General features: G+C 35.6%; 1 protein-coding gene across 3 annotated transcripts in view; it reads right to left on the bottom strand.

Moving 5' to 3' along the window:
• The window catches only part of LOC129726781 (Kv channel-interacting protein 1), a 92124-nt gene extending 78214 nt beyond the window's left edge, over nucleotides 1-13910 (bottom strand). The window contains exons 1-2 of one of the 3 annotated variants that reach the window (XM_055683864.1): nucleotides 12943-13908; nucleotides 4887-5103 (exon numbers count right to left, since the gene is read on the bottom strand). The gene's annotated coding sequence lies outside the window, so the exon portion shown is untranslated. Of the gene's footprint in view, nucleotides 1-4886; nucleotides 5104-12942 lie in introns of all 3 variants that reach the window. The other 2 variants (XM_055683865.1, XM_055683863.1) reach the window with 2 other exon arrangements.
• Between the last annotated feature and the right edge of the window lie 8118 nt (nucleotides 13911-22028).

The raw sequence follows: 22028 nt of genomic DNA, 5'->3' as shown, positions 1-22028 counted from the left end.
CCCCGATTGAACGAGTCGATTGAAAAAGTCAGTGAACTGAAAATAAATAACTTAAATTGAGTTATCAGTCTAAAACTGCAAAATTTGTGTTTTTTTCTGTTCGATTTTTATCTAAAATCGCACAAAACTGCTGGCTACATTTCGAATGCCTAAGCAGAAAAGATCAACAGAGTCGTTGGAATAACATTTTATTTTGCACTTGATTACCGTTATCAACCGAATAAATCCCAAAGTACGATGTGACAACACAGAACCATTTTACGTTTATCTTTTCGTTTACTGCTAGTGTTGATATCGAGTTTGGATGCTGATACGCGCGTACATGCACAACGCAACGAACCGGACAGAGATTATTTGATAAATGGAGTTGTTTTTCGAGACACACTGTCTCCTCTCGATTTCCGCTACATGGCTTACGAAAGTTAATTTGTACCTACGGTGCGTATTATTCGCTGACACGGCGAAAACACACAAAAACAAGAAAAGGCTCAGTCAGACATATCGGAACATGTGATAATAATCATAAACTGTTAAAATAAATGTTAGTTATGAAGCTGATTAAGGTTGAGTATTTCAAGTAGTAACAAGACTTGTTTAGAATAAATCCCGGCTAATTGGATTTTAACTGATGCAATAATCGTCAAGCGCTAACAGGATAACACACTACCGACAGGAATATTAAATATGTATACAATTCCATTATTCCCAACCGGGGGATGTTCTTAATAACAGTTCACATCCAAGAGCTGCGTGTCTCGGTGGAGTTTAGTTAGATTTGTTCTAAAATTTACCTTCATTCGTTCAAGAGGAACACCCACCCGCAAATTCTTTCATTTTTTTTACTCGTTCCTCCTGCTCCAGTCTCGAATCGCCTGCTTGTGTTCCCACGGCAAAACGTTTCACTAGGCAATACCTAACATGATTCCCCGCATGCAATCTCCGTTCATTCACTAGCGGCAGATGAGAATTTTTATGCGTGATTCAGGCGCGCTAAAGTGCGTCAATAAGCAAACCCGCTCATACTCTGGGTGGCACGTCGTTATGCCGTTTTATAGCGAGCTTTTTTGCTTCAGTTTCATTTCGAGCTTGTCTACATGGTCTGTCGAGCCGTGAGCCGGAAATCAAGTGGAAATCACTAGCGCTGGTGTGAATATCGATCGCGCGGGGGAGGAACTAAAGCGCTTGTCGTCCTCGTTGGGAGTGCAAGCTCCTGTAGGGGTTGGGGTATTTAGATGAAATACTACAACCGCCGTAATTCTGGAGTAAAAAAAAATGCATTGGCTAGGATTATAGAAAAACTGGTGTAGCATCTGGTAGGGAGCCAAAAGGTTCTCACAGATGAGTGTTTTTCGAACTGACGGTTCGTGTTGGGGTGTTTCTGTTTGTTTAAGGGAAGGGCTTTTCTACATTTTTGTTACTGAACTGAAAGGACGTTTCAGAAGCAACCATATGTTTCTCCAAGTATGTTTTTAAAGTCAAAGTGTGCCAAAGTCAAGCGGCACGTAGGTCTCGTCTGGTCCTAATCCGGACTTGAAAGAGAACAGATTGAGTGGCGTCTAATTTTGATGTCATGTTGGGAGGCTTGGCTGACCAATGAAAAATGATAGATCGTCGTCGTTTCAATGCGAATGATGCCATTGTTAGTAAGTGTGATGCAGGGCGATAGGGAAAGATTTATTATGTTGGATAGAACATATTTGTCACAAATACGTATCAAATTGTTTTTTTTTTTTTGATACTATTTTAGTTTGGCAAAACAAAACAAAAAGTTTTCATAATTTAGTGCAACAATTTGTGAACTGATTTTCATTGTCCAATGAAAATTCAAGAATATTTGTTGATTTGGTGCTTCATTCTTGTCATTTTAAAATAATCTTGCAAAGGATTTTCGCTATGTTAAAATCTCAAAAAAAAAAAAAAAAAACAAAAATCATATTATGTTTTCACGCATAACGCCATCATTTACCTACCACCAAATCATTCAATACAAATGATGGATTTCGCGCCCGCTCGAGTAAGGGTCTGACAACACCCTTTCAGAATTAAGTGAAATTTTGTGGATGTGTAGGCTATACTAAACCAAGCAACGTTGCATACTTAGTTTAAAAAAATATTTGCTCAAATATTTGAAAAGAGCAGAAGGTTTTAAATATTTTTTTTATATAACGGTATATTTAAATATGACCTGTTTAGTATTTTCATGTTTTGACGTAGAATTACGTTTTATGGCAACAAAGGAATGCAAATTGAAAACCCGAAAACATCCAAAGCGTCACAAAATTGTATACTTTCAATTGCTTAGAACTCAATTAGTTTCCAGCAGGTTTCCTTCATTCTTACAGTAATCGATTGGAAACTTAGCTGTGCGTCCACCAAAATGCGGAAAATTGTTATTATGTGACGCTATTGTACTATTTGAAAATGTGGAGCCTTGTTCAATGCATTATCAATCAATCATAGCCAGGCTTGTAAATGGTCGTGGTAGAACCACTTTTCACTGCGATAATCGTCTTCTTCTTCCTCTGATGCTACCAAAGCTTGCTGTTCTAATAAATTCTTGAATAGGCTGACCAGATTTTCTCGGGATAAAAACGAAACAAATGGGTTCTAAAACGGGACACATGATAAGATTTATATTTGAAAATTTTTACCAACCAAAGCATGCAAATAATTATTCATTGCTTTAATGTATGTATATGTATATGTGATGTGTATGATGATGTAACATTGATGTTTTAATAATATTTCTCAACATAAATAGAACGAAGTAGACAGAAATAGTCCAAAATAACGTCGCCAAACGGATGACAGTGTGCATCTCTTTGATGCACGAGTGTCGTATGACCACATCCTGTTTTTTGTTTGAGAGGCGATGGTTGTTTTACATTTACGAGCGAAAACCTAATTTTATGCACACTAAGGAAGCGAAATCAAATGAAAATGCTGACCGTTTACAAGTTTGATCATAGCTGAAAACAACGTTAAATATCAACCGAAATTCTCAGTGTCGGTCTAACTGGAAGTATAACTCTCAGTTATCACGTATAAAAGCTTGCATGCACAAATTTAGTCATCATCGTACATCTGATCACTTTTGCAAGAGGATGATTCACTGGAAACTGGATCGACCAGCGATTTCAAGTATTTCGTACCCTTCCATAGCAGAAGGATCAACAGAAGAAACCGGCGGACCGTGAATTGGTGATTATAGATCTTTCGTAGCGCTCCTATTTTGATCTGCTATCTTTGTGAGATACACTGTCATACACGCATGTTCCTAGCTTTGTGTAAACTAAAATCAACCGTTATTTAAAGGACGATCACATATTTTCAATTGAGCTAGTAGAAAGAAGTCAGTACTACGGTACTCGCGATTTTACTATCAATTTAGGAACTCCTAAACCATGAACCAATCAGGCAAAAAGTAGATTAAAATCAAAATTCAATACATGCGAAGAAACAATAACCTTCTATAGTGCTGTGTATAAAAAAGGTTTTTACCCATTTTATCGCTATCGGCAATGTTTTGGCGTGTAACAGAAAAAAATTATAACTTCACAATCAAATGATTTTGAGGGCGCTCAGAAGTGCATTTGTTCGTAATAGTGAAAGCCGGTAATTTTGCTTTATTTCTCGTCATTGCAGATCACCATTTGCATAATACGTGAGATGATTTTTATTCTGTTGTTTTCTCAGCAGCTTTTTCAGCTACTAAGTATTCCATAACAGATAGCAGACAAACAGGTGCTCCAGCATCAAAGCAATTTTTTTCGCACTGCAGGCGATGAATTTGGCCTGCCGAAATCGGAGTCCGGCACGACATGAACGGGGTTTCGACTTTGCTTACTTTGTCGTGACCAAACCTTACCGTCCGTTTGTTACTATTTCAGGAACTTGAAATTTCTATTTGCTACCTTTTCTAACAAACGAACAAAACTTTTAGAGGAGGAGAAAAGATGACCTTAAAAAAACTGTCTGATTTTTCATTTGAAAGTATTGATAAAATTGAAAAATTGTATTCAAGATCCAACATTGTTTCACGTAGAGAAATGTTCATAGCCATGAAAAAGTTAATTATAAGTAAAACTTTTTCTTTGATAGTGCCCATATTGGAAAGGTTAGAAGAGTTTTAGGTAACTAAATTGTCTATCTAAAAACTTTGATTTGAGGGGATGGGAAATATTCACTTTTCTTTAAATTATTTTCTGTTTTTTGAATCAACTTTTTTGAGTACAGGTCGGACACGATTATCCGGATCACCAAAAAAATTTTTATTCCGGATAATCGAGTCTTCCGGATAATCGAATCACAGAGAAAAATATTCAAAGTTACGATTAACGAGCATAAAATAAATATTTCCTCTTTCTATTTTACTTGTATGATGCAGTGGCGTACCTAACCAGAAATTGTTTCTGAGGCGAAAAGGGGTAAAATTTTGAGAAGCAAAAAAAAAAATTAGACATCGATTATTTTCACTTAAATCGAACATGTCCCAAACACGCCGGAAGAGACATAAATGTTAACAAATATGCCAGAAGGGATGGTAAAGGCAAAATTTCGGAATGAAAATTGAAAACGAACTCCAAAAAAATAATTTCCGGATAATCGAGTCTCCGAATAATCGAGTCTCCGGATAATCGAGTCCAGCCTCTACTAACTCTAAGCAAAATCGTACTATTTTTACATTGGGCTTCAAGAAGAAAATGCAGCGATGAAGATAGAAAATTATAATAAATAAAAAATACGATAGTAGAAACTACGAAAAATAAAGTTCGGCAGGTGGGAATCAAACCCACAACTTCTAATCTCCAGTCAAATGCGTTTACGTTACACCACCGCAGAACGTTGAAGACGTAGTTCAAGAACCGGATTTTTTTATCGCTTACCCAATCTTCGCACTTCGTACATTCACTCAGTAGAGACTATTATTTGATAGCTGGCTATTGTTTTACACTATCAGTGTACACCCTTTTTACACCATCAGTGTTAATACAATAGAATGACTTCTGTGTGAGAGATAGAAACGTGCCAGTGCGTTTCCATCTCTACCAGCTGCAGCATCGACGTGCCCGTCACAAACTTCATTGTTTTTCTCTTTTGACTCTGGAATGAATAAAAGTGAAAAAAAGTTGCGCTAAAGCTCAAACAAATTGTCCTGAAAAAATCGTAGCTTTTCAACCATTCCTGTGAATTTTAGTACTCCTAGTTTGGTTAGACGAGCGTCAAAACTCCGAGAGTAATTGCTCGCCAGTCACTTCTGTTACGGGAAAACTCATTCAAGTCTCTGAAAAAGTTATCTTCACTAGGGGCACCAAAATTCACAGGAATGGTTGAAAGCCTATAATTTTCCTTTTTTGACGTAGAACTACGTCTTTGTTTTCTATACTAGATTACATTTTGTGAAATTGAAAATAAAACTGGCAAATGTTGCGTCAGATTTCAAACGATTATGGCAAGCGAACGACTTAATGCATCTTAGTCATTTATATGTCGGTGGATAGATAGAATGTGTAACAATTGTTTGATATAATGTTTAACATTGTAGCTTTACTGCTTAATGGTGAAAAAAGGTGAAAAGTTCCAAGGTCAAGCTTTCTCATACATTTCCCTCGCTATTGGCTTGCTTACCGAACACGGATAACAATAACATGGACGGAATAAATTCCACTGCCTACACATTTTGTCTCAACAAAGTGTTTTGGTTTGTTTGTCTTTCTCTAAGCTGCGTGGCCACGCCCTCATGGCAAAATCTACTCTGAACTCGATATAAAAGACTGCGTGTAGAAAATTCTGCGTCAGTCTAGTCTGTCACACAATAGCGAGTGGAGTATAGCTGTTAGAAGTACGCGACATTGAGAAACGAGAGCTGCATACGAGTCAACTTCCAGGCACTGCGGAGCATGTTACCTTTATTTTGCATACGGCAGCAATAGTTACCATCGTACGCTGCAGGATATTTTGCTGGCACAGCTACTAGAGGGCACAGCGGAGAGCAAATTTTATGCGCAGCCAACAAAATATTCAATACTACCGGTGGTGGCGCGATCATCAGCGTTCTATAGCACACATTTCGAGCTGAAGATTATGGAATCGGTTCTTTTTAGAACTATAAATGCTTGAAGATAAGAGTTATGAGAATTTTCACAACTACTCCTAGTGTGAAATGTTCATCTATTTCTCAATAATCATTTTTACAATAACGACCAGGGCGCACCAAAGATAAACGGTAGTGTTGCCTATGAATAGTCTATCACAGATATAACTCTCATTTCACGAATTTTCACTGCTAAATTGAGTGATTTTCCGGTTTAATTGTTTTTTTGTACTCACTCGAACACCGTTATCAGTCAAATATTAGTAACGAAAATTAGGTAACCTAAGAACCAGAGTGATTTTCGCATCGGGAAAGCAAAAACTTTCTTTTGATGCTTATGAAAATCGCTCAGTAGTATCGAAGGTAAAGCGGGCAATGTATGTAGTTTCGCGGGAATGCGAAGATGAACGGGAATAGAAGGTGTGACTAGAATTAGAAAAAATTTTTCCTCGTCCAGACGGGTCCCGTTCATCTTCGCATTCCCGCGAAACTATATACATTGCCCGCTTTACTAAACTTAAAATGTAAGTCAATATGACAAAAAATGAAATTAGTTCGTAAAGTAAAAAAAAGTATCGAAGGTGTTTTGATTTGTTCCTCTTTCTCTAAACTGTGTGGCCACGCCCTAATGGCAAAAATCTACGCTGAATTCGATACAAAGAAAATTAGAATGCGAAATAGAAAATTCAGCTTCAGTCTAGTTTGTAAAATTTTCATGTATTCATGAATCGTTGTTTTTACAATAACGACCATTAAATATAAACGGTAGTGTTGCCTATGAACAGTTTTTTTTTTATTCTCGCTTATTTTCCGTCGGTCTATTTCCGCCACTGTTGTGGCCAATTACCGACGCCCAGGGAGGCGACTCCACACCCAGGTCCCTAACTCACGACCCGTTTATTAACGGACCGGCGCCAACGGCTTTACTTCCTCATGCGATGGAAGGCGTGATCCCAGAGATTTTTTGCCTCAGAAAATCTCCCGGTGTCCGCTAGGATTGAATTTAGACCAGTTGGGTTGGTTGTGAGTGGATCACGCCACCTCACAACCATCGACACCTATGTCGGCGGTGGGATTCGAACCCAGGCGTCAAGCGTGGTTGGCGGAGACGTTACCAACCACACTAGGCCCCCGCCTTATGAACAGTTTATCGCAGCATATAATATTTAGTCCTACGTCATCATTTCATACAACCCCTAGGGGTGTATACCTTTTAGTATTCCAGTTTTTGCTCTAGGGCAAGACCTGTGTTGACCAATGTAGTCTAGATAAATTTCAAAAAAAAAATTAGTTTATGCAAAGTTTCCATAAAGTTTCATTGATTTCTGGTCGAGTAGGCGGGAAATCCGTCACAGACGTTTAGTCGATTTTGACTCAAGGCCTGTTGTTGAAACCGGCGTAGGGGAACTGCTCCATTATTCATCTCAGCCCGTATATTCATCTCATTCAACATGTAAACACAATTGAAAAAAGGAAAAAACGCATATTTTTTTCTTAAACTAATCTGCTAATCCATGGAATGGATTCTTCTTAGTTCACTTTACATTTCTCATAATGTTGAATCCTCGAAAACTCACTTAAATGCACTAAATTTGATATTATAGTGAGGCATCAGCACTCGAAAACTCATTTAATTCAATCACCTACCACAGAAAACAAAATTCGCGCATCGTTCTATACGGCTACAACGGGACTCGTTCAGCAGCTAACCAAAGTTTTTTTCATCACTAGTGGACCACTTTTCATTTTAGTCACTAAACAAAATCACTCACTACACTAAGAATACTTTAATCTTTGAAATGTTCACCTCAAATTTCCTAAAACAAGCTTGAATTAGCAGAAATATATGAGATGAATTCCTGCAACTCCTAAATTTCAACTGTATGTGTTTCCATCTGTTTTCACTGCGTTGAAAAAAATCAAAAGTTGCCAAACCAGTTTCTGTTAATACGAAAAAATCATACCGAAAATGTTGAATTATCCCAACATAATTGACATGAATCCACAGCACTGTATTGGTTACCTAGGTTACCAATTTTTCGCGTTAACAACTGTAGCGAATATCTAGGTAACCTACTACGACGGGCTGCGGCTACGTTCATTCATGATAATGTGATTCATTCGTGATTAACAGTGAGATGAATATAGGGGCATTGTGAGATGAATAATTGAGCAGTGATTCAAGTTTTGAGATGGATATGGAAGCGTTGGGAAAAATGGTTTGTTTTACAAAATTCAGGATAAATCTAGCTAATTTTACTAAATATACAATGCTAAACGATTCCATAAGAGTACGTAAGCATATTTAGCTTATTTGTTCAATGATTTCGTGAAAATTTGGTGTTAAATCCGTGCATTCTTCGTGAATATCGGCTTAATGGGATGAATAAAGGAGCAGTTCCCCTATATGATATAGTAGGTGAAACGTTCTAAAAATTGTTTCCCAAAAGCTCTGATCAATACTTAACTACTGTAGAAAAAAGCAGTGAAAAAAAATGCAAAAAATGCAAAAAATGCAAAAAAAGCATTTTTTCATTTTTTCGATAGATTTTTAAAATTGATGATATTTAGTAACTTTTAAAACATGTCGCATAAAGGAGCCAAAAGTACTTTGGATATTTTTGAGAGAACAAATTTTTGTCTCTAGTTACTCTAAGGGTACCTTTGAAATTTCGAAATGGTGACTCAAAGTCGCCCATGTGTAGCTTCAACACAGTTTCACTTCAAGGTGAGACTTTCAGTCACAGGGTTGGCCAAGAAGTGGTGTTTTTGAATCTTTTGCCGTCAAATTGAAGGTAGTTAGTGGGCCTTTCTAGGAAAAATATTACGCTGTACTCTGAACAACAACTATGCGAAAATTTTTATACAAACAGTTTTTGCTGCTCCGGAGGGTTCAAGACCCAGGAGACCTTTTCAATTCTATCATCAAAGTTATTGTCATTCAAAATTCAGTTCAATAGATCCATTAATCACCTTCAATTCAAAGGTTTAAAAGATTTAAAATCGGTTGAACGGCTCGAAAGTTATTTTTTTTTTTGAAAGTAAAGTTTTTTTTGCAGTTGACTTTTTGCGCCACACTATTATGAAGAGTGTCACTCTCAGGGCCAAAACAATACGGGTCGAAAAATTTCCGATTCAGATCCTGTATGATCTGAGCAAAGCATTTTTGGATAGGAGTTTCCTGCATTGAATTGCTAGTTGCTTGAGAAGTCTTCAAAAATACGAAAAATATTGTAAGAATCATTCAAATTATTCTCTACTCAACCGAAATTGTTTACGATTTTTTTATTCCAAATGTAAACAAGAATATATTGGGATAACAGGTTGTGGATAAAAATAAATAAAATTACGATATTTTTGCTTAGGAAAAACAACAATTTTGGAGTCGAACGTCAAAACAGTACCCCGAGGTTTCTGAATGTCTCTTTTCTTTTTACATGGAACATCTTTGAAACTCTGGAAGTGGTTTCTCAAGTTTGCTCTTTCAACCAGAGCTTACGTTTGCGGATGAAACTTCTGCAAAGAAAAAGGAACAATGTACCAGTCTTTCATTTTTATGTATAACACATAATTTTTTTCAAATAAATAAAATGTTCCCAGATAAATGATGTCTGAATGTTTTGCAACAGTAAAATGTAAATGAACAAAGTAAATGGGGAATTCAATAAAAAAAATTGCAATGGCGTATAGGTCACTTTTTCGTCGGCTAGAAATTAATGAAATATGCTCTACAAGCCTTCCATCTCAAAATTGACAATATTCCCGAAAATGTTCATTTCATACTTCTGTACAAAGAATTTGACGTCTGAGACATTTTTGCGATTACGTATGAATTTCTCTCTATAAACAAATTACTAGAATGGCTGCCTAGATTTTTATCTCGCATTCCCACATTCAACGCACTATGCGACACCTTGAAACCAAAAACTACTGATAATTTGGGCATAGTTGTTTTTTTTTTAAGTGAAAGTGATAAAAATTTGAAGTTTACCTGAAATTTTGTTTGTTTAGAGTATGAAACTAAAAATTGCCATTGGAAAAAAATTAGTATAGACGGATTTCGCGCCAAATGAACCCGCGGTTGGCAGCACCCTCTCCGAATTGGTTGAAACTTTTTGGGTGTGAAGACATCACCTAATTAAGCATCTCTGCATACTTACTTTTTTTCAAAATTAGTATAGACTGTCTTCTGAAAAGGGCGAAACTTTTTTGCCGATTTTTTGTAAATCAATATAATTCAAAAACGGTCAATTCTACAAAAGAGTGGTCTACAAGTAACTTTTAGGAAATTGTCTGAATTTTCCATAAAACATATGGAAAAAAACTATATATCAAGTCCTACACTGGAAAAATGCAATTTGAACACAAAACAACGATTTAATAAAAATGGTCATCTCCGATTTGGCTAAAAATTTTTTGGTGAAAGACAACATTGTTGGCTACATTTCGTTCATACATCGCAACTTGAGCATATTTAAGGAAAAAAAGTTATTCTCTAAAATAAAGAATGAAAATGCAAACTAAAACCAAGCTATATTATTTTTTTAGTGTAAAACACCTTGATAGAATGAAATACTTGTTATGTTGTGTAAATGTGTAATGTCAATAAATTAGGTTATTGTAGAACCAGTGTTTGAGTGTTGTTTTTGACTCTGGAAGCAAAATCCTGCGTGAAGCACGTGGCCACTGTAGAACATAGGTAACCCAAACGCGGTAGGTAATTTTCTCCCGAGAGGAGTGCTGCTGCTGGTGTTTTGACTGCTACAATACATGTTTATTCTACTTGCAGAATATATGTTTATTCTACGTACGTATCTTTTACCTATTTTATCTGTTGTGATATGTATGCACGCTACAAGTCTGTTCAAAAGCTGATTGTGTGATTTTAAATTAAGGCATAAATTAAAAGTAGAGTGGCACTTTTTCGCAACATCACATGGGAAAGGTCCCTGTGGCACAATCGGAGGTACTCTCAAACGAATGGCAAAGAGAGCAAGTCTTGCCCGAGATTACGGAAATACTATTGAAACTCCTAGAGAACTTTATGACTGGGCAGTTTAAAAAACAGACAAATGTATAACTAAATTAAATTTCTGCTACATATGCAAAGAACAGTACACAAAAATGTCAGAGGAACTAGAAGATCTATTCAGTCAAGTAAAACCTATACCTGGAACACAGAAATTTCATAGTTTTGTACCTTTAAGTAATAATCAAATAGCAGTTAAAAGATATTCTAGTTCAGAAGATGACCCAAAAATATTTACTGTATTTAGTAGTGGTAAGAAATAGATGCTAAGTGATTATGTTTGAAAATGAAATATTTGAATTATAAAGTAAAAAAATCGATTTTTTCTTCCACATTAACACGTTTCCATAGGTAAATTTATCAGGTCGGGTAAGTAAGATGTGAGAAGCATTCACATCTGTAATACAATGGACTTTAGGTACATGCATACACATAATATACTGAAGTTAGGCATTGAGTTTTACTTGTTTAAAATTGTTTAAAACTAAAATAATCAAAACATAACAAGTATTTTATTCTATCAAGTTGTTTTACACTGAAAAACTAATATACCTTAGTTTTAGTTTGCATTTTAATTTTTTATTTTTGAGAATAACTTTTTTTCCTTAAATATGCTCAAGTTGCGATGTATGAACGAAATGTAACCAACAACGTTGTCTTTCACCAAAAAATTTTTAAGCCAAATCGGAGATGAGCATTTTTTTTAAATCGATGTTTTGTGTTTAAATTGCATTTTATTTCAGTGAAGGACTTGATATATAATTTTTCCCATATTTTTTATGAAAATTCAGACAATTACCTAAAAGTTACTTATAGAACACTTTTTTGTAGAATTTACCGTTTTTGAATTATATTGAATTACAAAAAATCGGCAAAAAAGTTTCACCCTTTTTAGAAGACAGTCTAGAATAATTTCGGAAAAAGTAAGTATGCAGAGATGCTTAATTAGGTGATGTTTTCACACCCAAAAAGTTTCAACCGATTCGGAGAGGGTGCTGCAAATCCTTGAGACGATTTGGGATGAAATCCGTCTATATTCATCAAGTAAAAATATTAATAATGAAAAAGTTTAAAGTGATCATCGTTACTTCAACTGAGTAAAGTAACCTGGATAATTTACATAATTCAATTTTATGAGGAATTTTGACACAGTTTAATAAACCTACACCATGTCAAATAACTGTAACAAAATATTGAAAAAAAGCTATTTAACGGGGGTTATAGAACTCTTCGATATAAGGGACACGATAAGCAGAAAATGCATATAGGTATACGTGATGTTGCTTTCAATGTTGGGTGTATTTTGTGTTACAAAAAGTGACGAACCGCAGACGAGGTGCTTAACACTTGCGTGACAAATCCCCAACCTGTCGTCATAGGCAGTGTTTGTTTATCGCACAGTGCTATAAAGATATACTCGGCTGAGTAGGTAATGCAAATAAATTAAACCGCGATTGTCAAATGATTCTAATGCGTAGAACAAACTTATTACATGTTGAGTAAGACCGAACAGTTGAACGATATAATCAAGATACAAAGTTCATAACCTGGTCTCAATAAAAGGAAAACCATACCTCTCAACAGCTGAGAGAAGCTAAGTGAATTCGACCATAATTCTCCAGCGTTCAATTCAATACACATAGTCTAACTGACATTTATCAGTTCAATCGGAAAAACCACCCGTGCTGAAATACATTTTCGCTGGAGCAATATAATCAACAACATCTACAAAAAAGGCTCATCTGGTTTTATTTTCCACTAGCGAGAGGCGATGTGACGATGATAACACTGGAAACGATATTGATGAATGATATCTTACATCGATTATCTGTCTGGTGGTTTGTTTCGCCTCGTAGCGCCGCGAAACAAAAGGGCAATGCAGGTATCCACTTTTCGGCTACATTGACGTCGTTATTTTTACTTGCCGACGAGAGACGGAGGCGAAATCAAGGCCTCCAATCTGTTCTTTGGCAGCATTGGCAGCACATACACCATTTAAACACGTGGAATCATGAACCACCGCCACCTACGAATGTTGGGGTGGAAAGGGCAGAGAACAAAGGATGAGCCTGAGTCTGGAGGAGAAGTGTGCACCAAATAAGAGCAGATCTTTCCACCCACACAAACTTAAACACTTGATTGGAGCACCTCCACGCAACTTTGATTGCACACTGGTGTGTAAAAGCTAGAACGAAGTCTAATTTCAACCCTTGACTTTCCCGTGGGGTTTATCCTTCTTTATCTTCTCGATTTAGCTCTTCTGCCTTATCGCTCATACTATCCTCGCACGGGTGCGAAGGTGATTCACTTTTCTTCTAACACTTTTACTTTAATTAAGGCTGTAGTAACCACTCTCTGTCTGGCATATCGCATAACGATGCGTGTTATTTTTTGTTGTTGTACTCAAGCACACAAATACACACGGACACAGCTTTTCAAGCACAAAACTGCTGGTGCTGGGAAACCATCTGAAAATTCCCACCCATCACTAGTGAACTATTTTTTCAACCCCGCCAGCCGTTGCATTAATTAACATAGTTTCACTTTTCTGCCTCACATGCATTTCCCGGATACCTCGTTTCGTAGGGATTGTGTCGAGCTTTTAGGGAAGCAGTATTTTTTTCGTGACCTTAACTTGAGATAAGAGCACAGATATTCGTGCTTACCGTAGAGATTCTAAGCCAAGTATCAGTTTTTTTCCACAGGCTGAACAATCCTTGGACACTGACGGCCGCGAACTTCACGTATTTTCGTCACCCGTGTGCTGGCTTATCTCTTGGTGGTGGCCGTGGGACTGACTGAAGCAATTGCTTGCAACCACGAGTCGTAAAAACCTGATGCCACTTGATGAGCCCAACGCTTGACACCGCTGAGCTGAGAGCAAGGAGCGAGTTGGGTGGTTCGCTCTCTTCTCTCACTGTTTTTCTCCTGCTCAGGAAAGCGGGTTTCCACCTATACAATATACGGAAAAAGGCAGCACTTTGCAATGTATTGAAGCTTTCTCATTTTTCTTATCACAGACAGTACTAAATACCTTCGTCGCGCAGGGTGACCAGAAGTTGACCCCTGTTTATCGAACGAACGCGCGGACTCGGCTCGTAAATCACCATGTTGCTCCACCAAAACCGAAGCTACACTAAGCGGCGTAACTTTGCGTAACGTTAGTATACTATGTTTGCTAAATATATGTTTCTTAATTTTAAGATAAGATGAGAAAAGTTAAAACTTAAAATTCTGGCTATTGTCTTTTCCGAGTTTTGGATTTAGAATTTTTACTATCAAATGGAAGGCCACGGTTCGGTTATCGAAAAGTTTTGAGGTTTAACATTTTGTTTTGAAATTTTGTGTCAAATTGTGTTAAATTTGAGTTTAAATGTGATTTCGAAAAAATCTTCGCCTCACAAATTTTATTTTTGGAATGCAAACTTTCGAGACCTGGGGTTCGCATTTATAATCTTTAATTTATGACGAAGAAAAACTTCGAAAATTGCCTGTTAAACATTTTTCCTACAAATGATTTTGTTTTCTGGCATTTGACTTACTATCGAATTTTGTGTTTTCTGGTTTATGAATAGTAGAAGACTTTATTATAACCTTTTTGAAAATCGGCTTCTGACGAGAATGACTTTTTTTTAATTCGAAATCAAAGCTGAATTCGGAAGCTTGGCTTTCTATTCATTATTATAAAAAGTTGACTTACGATTTGCGAATATTATTATGCATGTTTTGAAGTTTGTGTTTATATGCTAAATTTATATTTTTAAAACCTATTCGTGTTTTTGATTGTCTCACTAGAATGATTTCGTTTTCCTACGAATAAAAAAATAGGAATGCAAAATATATAAACTCTGATCTATGGGTGGAATTCGTGTTCAATTGAATGTTAAATTCACCGAGAAGAGTTCAGTTATTTTTATTCGATGAAAATTTAACTATGTAATTATTGACCATGAATTTTTATTCTAACTATAAATAAATATAAATTTTTTTTTTAAATAATTTACTTATAATGTAGTTTAACGAGTCGTGATTTGCACCTTGCCTGATAATTTTACTAAATATAACCATATTCATATCATATTTTTTTAGCAATCAACACGGGACATGCACAGTGAAATACACGATTGCTGGAAAATTGATGTGATAGAAGGTAAAAAGGAAAACAATGAACTACTTTTCAAACTCAGAAAGCCAAACATTGGAATCACACAACAACATAATCGCAAAAATCTTATACTGATTGTTGGCTAATTTTGATAAATATCTGTTACTCCCATATCACTACTAAAAACACGTTTGTTGTATTGATATTTTGTCTGATAGCAATCACAACAAAATAATCATAGGGACATAGGGAAGCAAGTGCAAATTTATAATATTCACTTATTCGGAAATATTATAAAAGAAATATTATTTATTAGCATAAGACTGTTCAAAAGAGTTGCAATAGTTCTAGATCATTTTGAATGAATTTGCGTACGTCCAGGCAAGTACGAGAATCAAAAATAATAATTTCAAGTTTTACATAAGGTGAAATTCAAACCTCTTGTTTTTGAAAACAACGACGAAAGTTCCTGTGCACCGAGTCAAATTGCAGGAAACTAAAAAGGATAACTAAACATTTGATTGCTGTCAAATCATAGAGATTAATGAGAGAAAAACTTAAAGTTAAATAAAAAAATAAGAACGGTTTTAAGTTCATTAAGCAGACAATGTGTGCAGTAGGGAAAGCGAAAAATAAGCGAACTGGACTCAGACTGAGTTTGGTCTCGATCATACAGGTCTATAAGAGTTATCAGCATCAGCTGACTCTTCTGTGTGTGATGAGACATTCCTTTCAGTCTATAAATAACGCTTGCACAGCAGTGTATGTAGTTAGGGATGAGATTGTGGAACAGTACCACCGTCCCCCGTAGTTTAATTGGTCAAAACACCATGCCGGAGACAGGGAGATTGCGGGTTCAAGTCCCGTCTGAATGCGGTATATTTTTCCAAGTCAGTATCACATTTTCAGTTCGCTTAAAATAAATGAAATTTGTAAATTTGTCCTTTCACAAAAAGTTCAAGACGAATTTCTACGAAAACTGCACAATTTTGACTCAACATTCATAACTGTTTAAACTTGGAGAAAAGAGAAATCGAAAAGTTATGATTCTCTAAAAGGACGAAATCATTATCTGAAACTTTGCCGAAGACTATAATTGACTGATTATGATGAAAATGTTTTTAAAGTCAGAAAGCTTTGTTCGAGCAGTATGGTGTCTTCGGCAAAATAATAGGTGATAATTTCGTCTATCCAAATCTGGGTTTTTTCGGAAACGGGAAGACATCCTAAGGCCAGAAATCGAGACGCCATTTTGATGTTCAAGATCCGAAAGACACCGGTTTCTGGAAATTGGCCTAAGATAGCTGAAAACCACCTAAAATGGGTATTTTCGTAATCGAGATGATGCCCAGAGGCTAGATGCCATTTCGAATAGATAATGACGCCAGATTCTAGCGAACAGCCTTAAATGATCAAATACCACCTAATATCAGTCTTTTTGGAGCCATGATGAAATCTCAAGCCGTAAATTAACCACAGTTACGGGATAGCTCCAAACGGCCGAAACACAAACGGCCGAATCTCAAACGGCGGCCTCTCGCATGCAAACAACTGATCTATTGGATTGCCCGGATTACTGAAGCATAGGGGCAATCCCCTAGTTTACGTCCGAACGAGCGGTAGCGAGTAAGGACAGCATGCGCCCCGGACAATCGAGTTGGCCGAAGGCCACGAGTGTGTTGCATTAAATTTTTAACAAAATCAATTTTTATTTTTTTTTTTTTCATTCTATGAATTAATTAGGGAACAGAAACAACGAACCAGGAAACGAAATAAATATTTTCGAAACCATCTTTTTGTATAAATTCTCATAATTTTTCGCATGGGTGGTAATACTTTATCGAATCCAATGGCCAAAATTCTCCTCAAGCATTACTTATTTTATGGACGTTTTCTTACAACATTTCAGCTCTAGATAAGTCATATTTAAAATATAGAAAAAATTCCCTGCTATAAACCTAAAATAACGAACCTAAAATGGTACATAATCGAGTCCATATATCATCGTGTCTATGTATAATCGAGTCTATATATAATCGATTTTGACCTATAAATAAGTACTGTGACGTTTCGATAATACTAAGATCAATTTCTTATTTATTACATGTAATTTTTGTGTGTAAGTGTTTATATAAGTTCATATGTGTGTGAATGTAAAATTTTGAATGTTCGGTATAGTTGTGCTGTTGGCTACCAAAAATTTATTACTTAGAGTGAAAAAGAATTGCACCCGAAATTATAGAAATCGTGTAAATCTATTTTAACAAATAATAAATTCGAACGAAAGAGGCTGGGTTTCACCCCTAGGTGGATAATTTCGGGTTGCATTTGAATCAACATTAATTATCAATGATTTTTCGGCCTTTCGAATGATTCGGCCTTCTGTGGTTCGGCCGTTTGTTTTTTCGGCCGTTTGTGATTCGGCCGTTCGTGTTTCGGCCGTTTGTAGGTACCGTGCTGGATCGAAATCCGTACACCTAAGCATATGATAATCTTCGACGGTCAATATAAAATCAAGAAGTCACATATTGCTTTAAATTGACATGTTTACTTATAGGTCTGCTTATATTTTATCAGTATTTTCAAGCAAAATGATTTAAGTCACTCTGAAACTCGAAAAAATCATGTTTAAATAGAACATGTTTTGAATCGAAATCCGTACACAGTTTATTGTCTGAATCAAAACCCGTACACTTTTGAATCGAAATCCGCACACACGCGATATAGACTGGATCAAATTCCATAAAGCAATGAATCAAAATCCGTATGGATATAGAAGTACAAAAATGAACATCTTTTATTTAAAATTTATCTTCAAATTTACGAAAAAATATATTTTGAGGACCAATTGGTTCTTAAAGTTTCACACGGTTTTCTAATTTTTTATATCAGCTGCAATGTTTCGTAGCGTTTCGTTGCGGCACCCCTTATCGAAGAAAGCGGAACGCCGGAACCTCTCGAAGCTTTCTGGTACGACTTTTCCTTGCGCACCTCAGTCACAGCTCCTTCGAAATTGTTTGCCGTATATTTACACTTGTTTTCTTCCATTATTCTTTGAAAACAACAAGAATGTTCAACAATATATGCACGATACACACGCTGTACGGATTTCGATTCAAGCAATTAATAAGGATCAAAATCCGTACGGCACAGTTTTTGTCGAATAAATACAATTTTCACTATTTACCAGACAATATACAGCTCGAAAATGACAAAGACTTACCTTTTCTATCAATTCACAGAGTAAAACATTTATATCCCACTTGAAAAACGTTTTTATCTGAAGAACGTTTTCTTAGTAAATTCTCTAACGATACAACGAAATGACAACTGAAACCGATTCACGATTGATTTTTCATTTTTAATATTTTTATTTCATGGCCTACTGGCGCACAGTTTAATTTAACAGAAGGCCAACAGCTCAACGGACATGTACATGTAACTATCATATGAATTTTCATTTTTATAATGCTTAAAACTGAAGAAAAACATCAAGGTGTACGGATTTCGATACTGTACGGGTTTCGATCCAGCAATCTTTTCATAATCGTCACACTATTTTCAAAGAGTTGTTTCATTAGGTGTTGGATAAAAAGTTTGTCGTAATCTTGGCGTTAAAGAAAGTTGAAAGATATAAATATATCACTGAAATTTACAGCTCCAGACTTCCAACCCTATTGCAAGAAATACATCGACATAATACAGGCTGTTGTAATTGAACGTTAACCTTGCGGTTGTGTCTCATATACAACCTCTTTAACTTTTTTTCTTGAAAATTTGAACTCTTTTATTTTCAATTCGACAAGTTCAATCATTAATGATAGTTAATTTCCATTTTTTGACGTGGGACTACGTCTTTGTTTACTATACTGGGATGCATTCTGTAAAATTGTAAATGAAACTGGCGATTGTTGCGTCAGATTTCAAACGTTAATAACAGCACAACCACATGATGGATAACAATAACCAATATGTTGTTTGATAGATAAAATGTATAACAATTTTGTAATATGCTAGTTATCACTTTAATTTCACTGCTAAGCGGTAAAATTGATAAAAAGTTTCAATAACAAATTTACGCGAATAATGAACCAATTACATGCGTGCATTCCTAGCACAGACGACGTGAATGGACACCATCCGTTCCCTGTGATATTCTCAGTATCAATATCGAAATAAAAATTGACAGAGTCTCCCCGTCCCAACGGGTCAATTTATTTTTGCTTCCATGAGCTTAGTCTAATATGATGTCTCGAAGGTAAAAGTTTTCCTAAAAATTTGAAACAATACCCATCCTTGAACAATTTCTAAACCTGCGTGTTAGGTTCTGAAGAACCTTATAAAAACTGATGTCTTGAAAGAAAACATGCCGGTAAAAGCAACAGTACCAGTGGAGTAAAGAACCGCAGGTCTCTCGTCGTCTATGATTGCGGCGATACTCTTCTATTCGTACATTTCAGCGGTACACTTCTATTCGTACTGCAGCGGTACTATTCGTATTGCAGTGGTACACTTTTGTTCGTACATTTCTATACGTGTGCAATCGAGGAAAAACTGCAATGCTGCTGTTGATAGTGATCGAAAGTTTAACTCATGAATATAATTACCATAAATTACTCAACAAGAATTGTAAATTTTTGCAACGTATATTTATTTAATTTTATCTTCGATATTAACCAAACAATCGTGACCAGATAGTATCGAAAGAGCAAATTCCTAAATAGGTATATACATTTATAGAAGAGAAAGAGCCTGCGATTGCTTCGGAGTTTTTTGTTTATTTACTAAGATTTATACAGAACCTCTTTTTACGTTTCAAAATTGTTAGATGATATTTTATTATTCTAAGCTTTACCATAATAAACGTATATTAGCTGTCTTCGTGATACAGCGAATGTAGTTGTAGGCAAATGAAAAAAATGTCAAGCAAAAAACAAAAATGTCATTGTGGATTGCTACGACTTTTTGCTGGAACTTGTTAATAATTTTGAGTAAAATGTCTTTCTATGTTCGCCAATTATTGCACCTTTGTAAGATATTCTTTCGCGTGTAGTTGAATATATTTCTTAAATTGATTTCCAGGTGAGGCTGAAAATTAAAATGCGTACAGTCGCTGAGCACATTCATTCTGTCTGCAGACGCTGTTTATTTTGTAACAAAAAATCCCCTAATTACAGTGTTTAGTCCCTCGTCACCATTTCATACAACCCTAGGGCTGTATACCTTGTAGTATTTCAACTTCTTTTCTTAAAGTTTCTCTCGGTGTATATGTTTCCGAAAAGACAAAATTGTTATCTGTAACTTTGTCGAAGACGTCACAGTGATCATACATACCGTTCTGGTTCTAACAGTATTAGTAATCATCAATACAGTTAAAAGGGTTCAAAAATTAGTCTTGTTACAAAAATATTAAAAGCTCAAAATGACAAAGCAAAGTTACAACCAGATCAAAATTGGTCATTTTATGGTTTACTTTACGAACTAATTTCATTTTTGTAACATGACTTACATTTTAAGTTTAGTAAAGCGGGCAATGTATGCAGTCCCGCTTTACTAAACTTAAAATGTTTCCGTCTGGACGAGGGAAAATAAATTTTTTTTCTAAGCCTAAAAAAGTCACACCTTCTAGTCCCGTTCATTTTCGCATCCTCGCAAAACTGCATACATTGCCCGCTTTACACTTTATGGTTGCCCTTTTTTGTAAAATTGTTGTTTATCATTATTGATTCTTCGCTCAGCTCAGCTGGGAAATTTCATTTCAACGCACTGGTTTTGTGTATTTTTCTTATCAGCATAGTTCAATATTGTCATGTACAAAACAGTGTTGCCTTCATTCCAGAAAATACATCAAATACTTGAGACAGCTTTGTCATGTGATGGAAAACGCGCCTCCTTCCATTGTTAATTCGGTGGAGACGCCTGATTAAAAACTGTATCTTAGAGCTCGATAGCAATATATATACTAGAATAAAAAAAACTTTCTTTTACAAAGTTGTTACATATAGTGAGGTCAAAGTGGTTATTTTTATGCTATCAAAAATTAGAGTGACCAAAATTTACAATGAAACTATCATATTTTTGTAACTATAATTAAAGATTGTTCTGCAATGTTGTAGCTCCGTGAACTTTGAACGAAAAGGCGTTTTTCTATCTTTCAAAATAACCGATTTAGAGCTTTTTACTAAATTGCAAGGAGCAGACTACAGGTGTAGCCTCAGTTCTCAACCCAGAAAAAATGACAGATTGAAGCTATTTAACCGTCTCTGGGACAGTGAAAGGATTGGTATTGCAGTGGTACACTTTTGTTTGTACATTTCTATTCGTGTGCAATCGAGGAAAAACTGCAATGCTGCTGTTTATGGTGATTGAAACTTTATCTAATAAATATGATTACCATAAATTACTCAACAAGAATTGTAAATTTTTGCAACGGATGTTTATTTAATTCTATCTTCGATATTCACTACATAATCGTGACCGGATAGTATCGAAATAGTAAATTCCCAAATATACACATTTATAGAAGAATTAGAGCCTGCGAATTTGAGTTTATGAATTTTCGGTTTATTTACTAAGATTCATTCAGAATCTCTTTTTATGTTTCAAAATTGTTAGATGATATATTATTATTCTAAGCTTTTCCATAATAAACGTATATTAGCTGTCTTCGTTATACAGCGAATGTAGTTGTAGGCAAATGAGAAAATATGTCAAGCAAAAAACAAAAATGGAATTGTTGATTGCTACCATTTTTTGCTGGAACTTATTAATATTTTTTTACAAAAAAAATTAATATCTTA

This window comes from Wyeomyia smithii, chromosome 3 (assembly GCF_029784165.1).
Source record: "Wyeomyia smithii strain HCP4-BCI-WySm-NY-G18 chromosome 3, ASM2978416v1, whole genome shotgun sequence".
In the NCBI taxonomy this organism is placed as follows: domain Eukaryota; kingdom Metazoa; phylum Arthropoda; class Insecta; order Diptera; family Culicidae; genus Wyeomyia; species Wyeomyia smithii.
The sequence above is the reverse complement of the archived record's forward strand: the minus strand, read 5'-3'. Positions and strand labels throughout refer to the sequence as shown.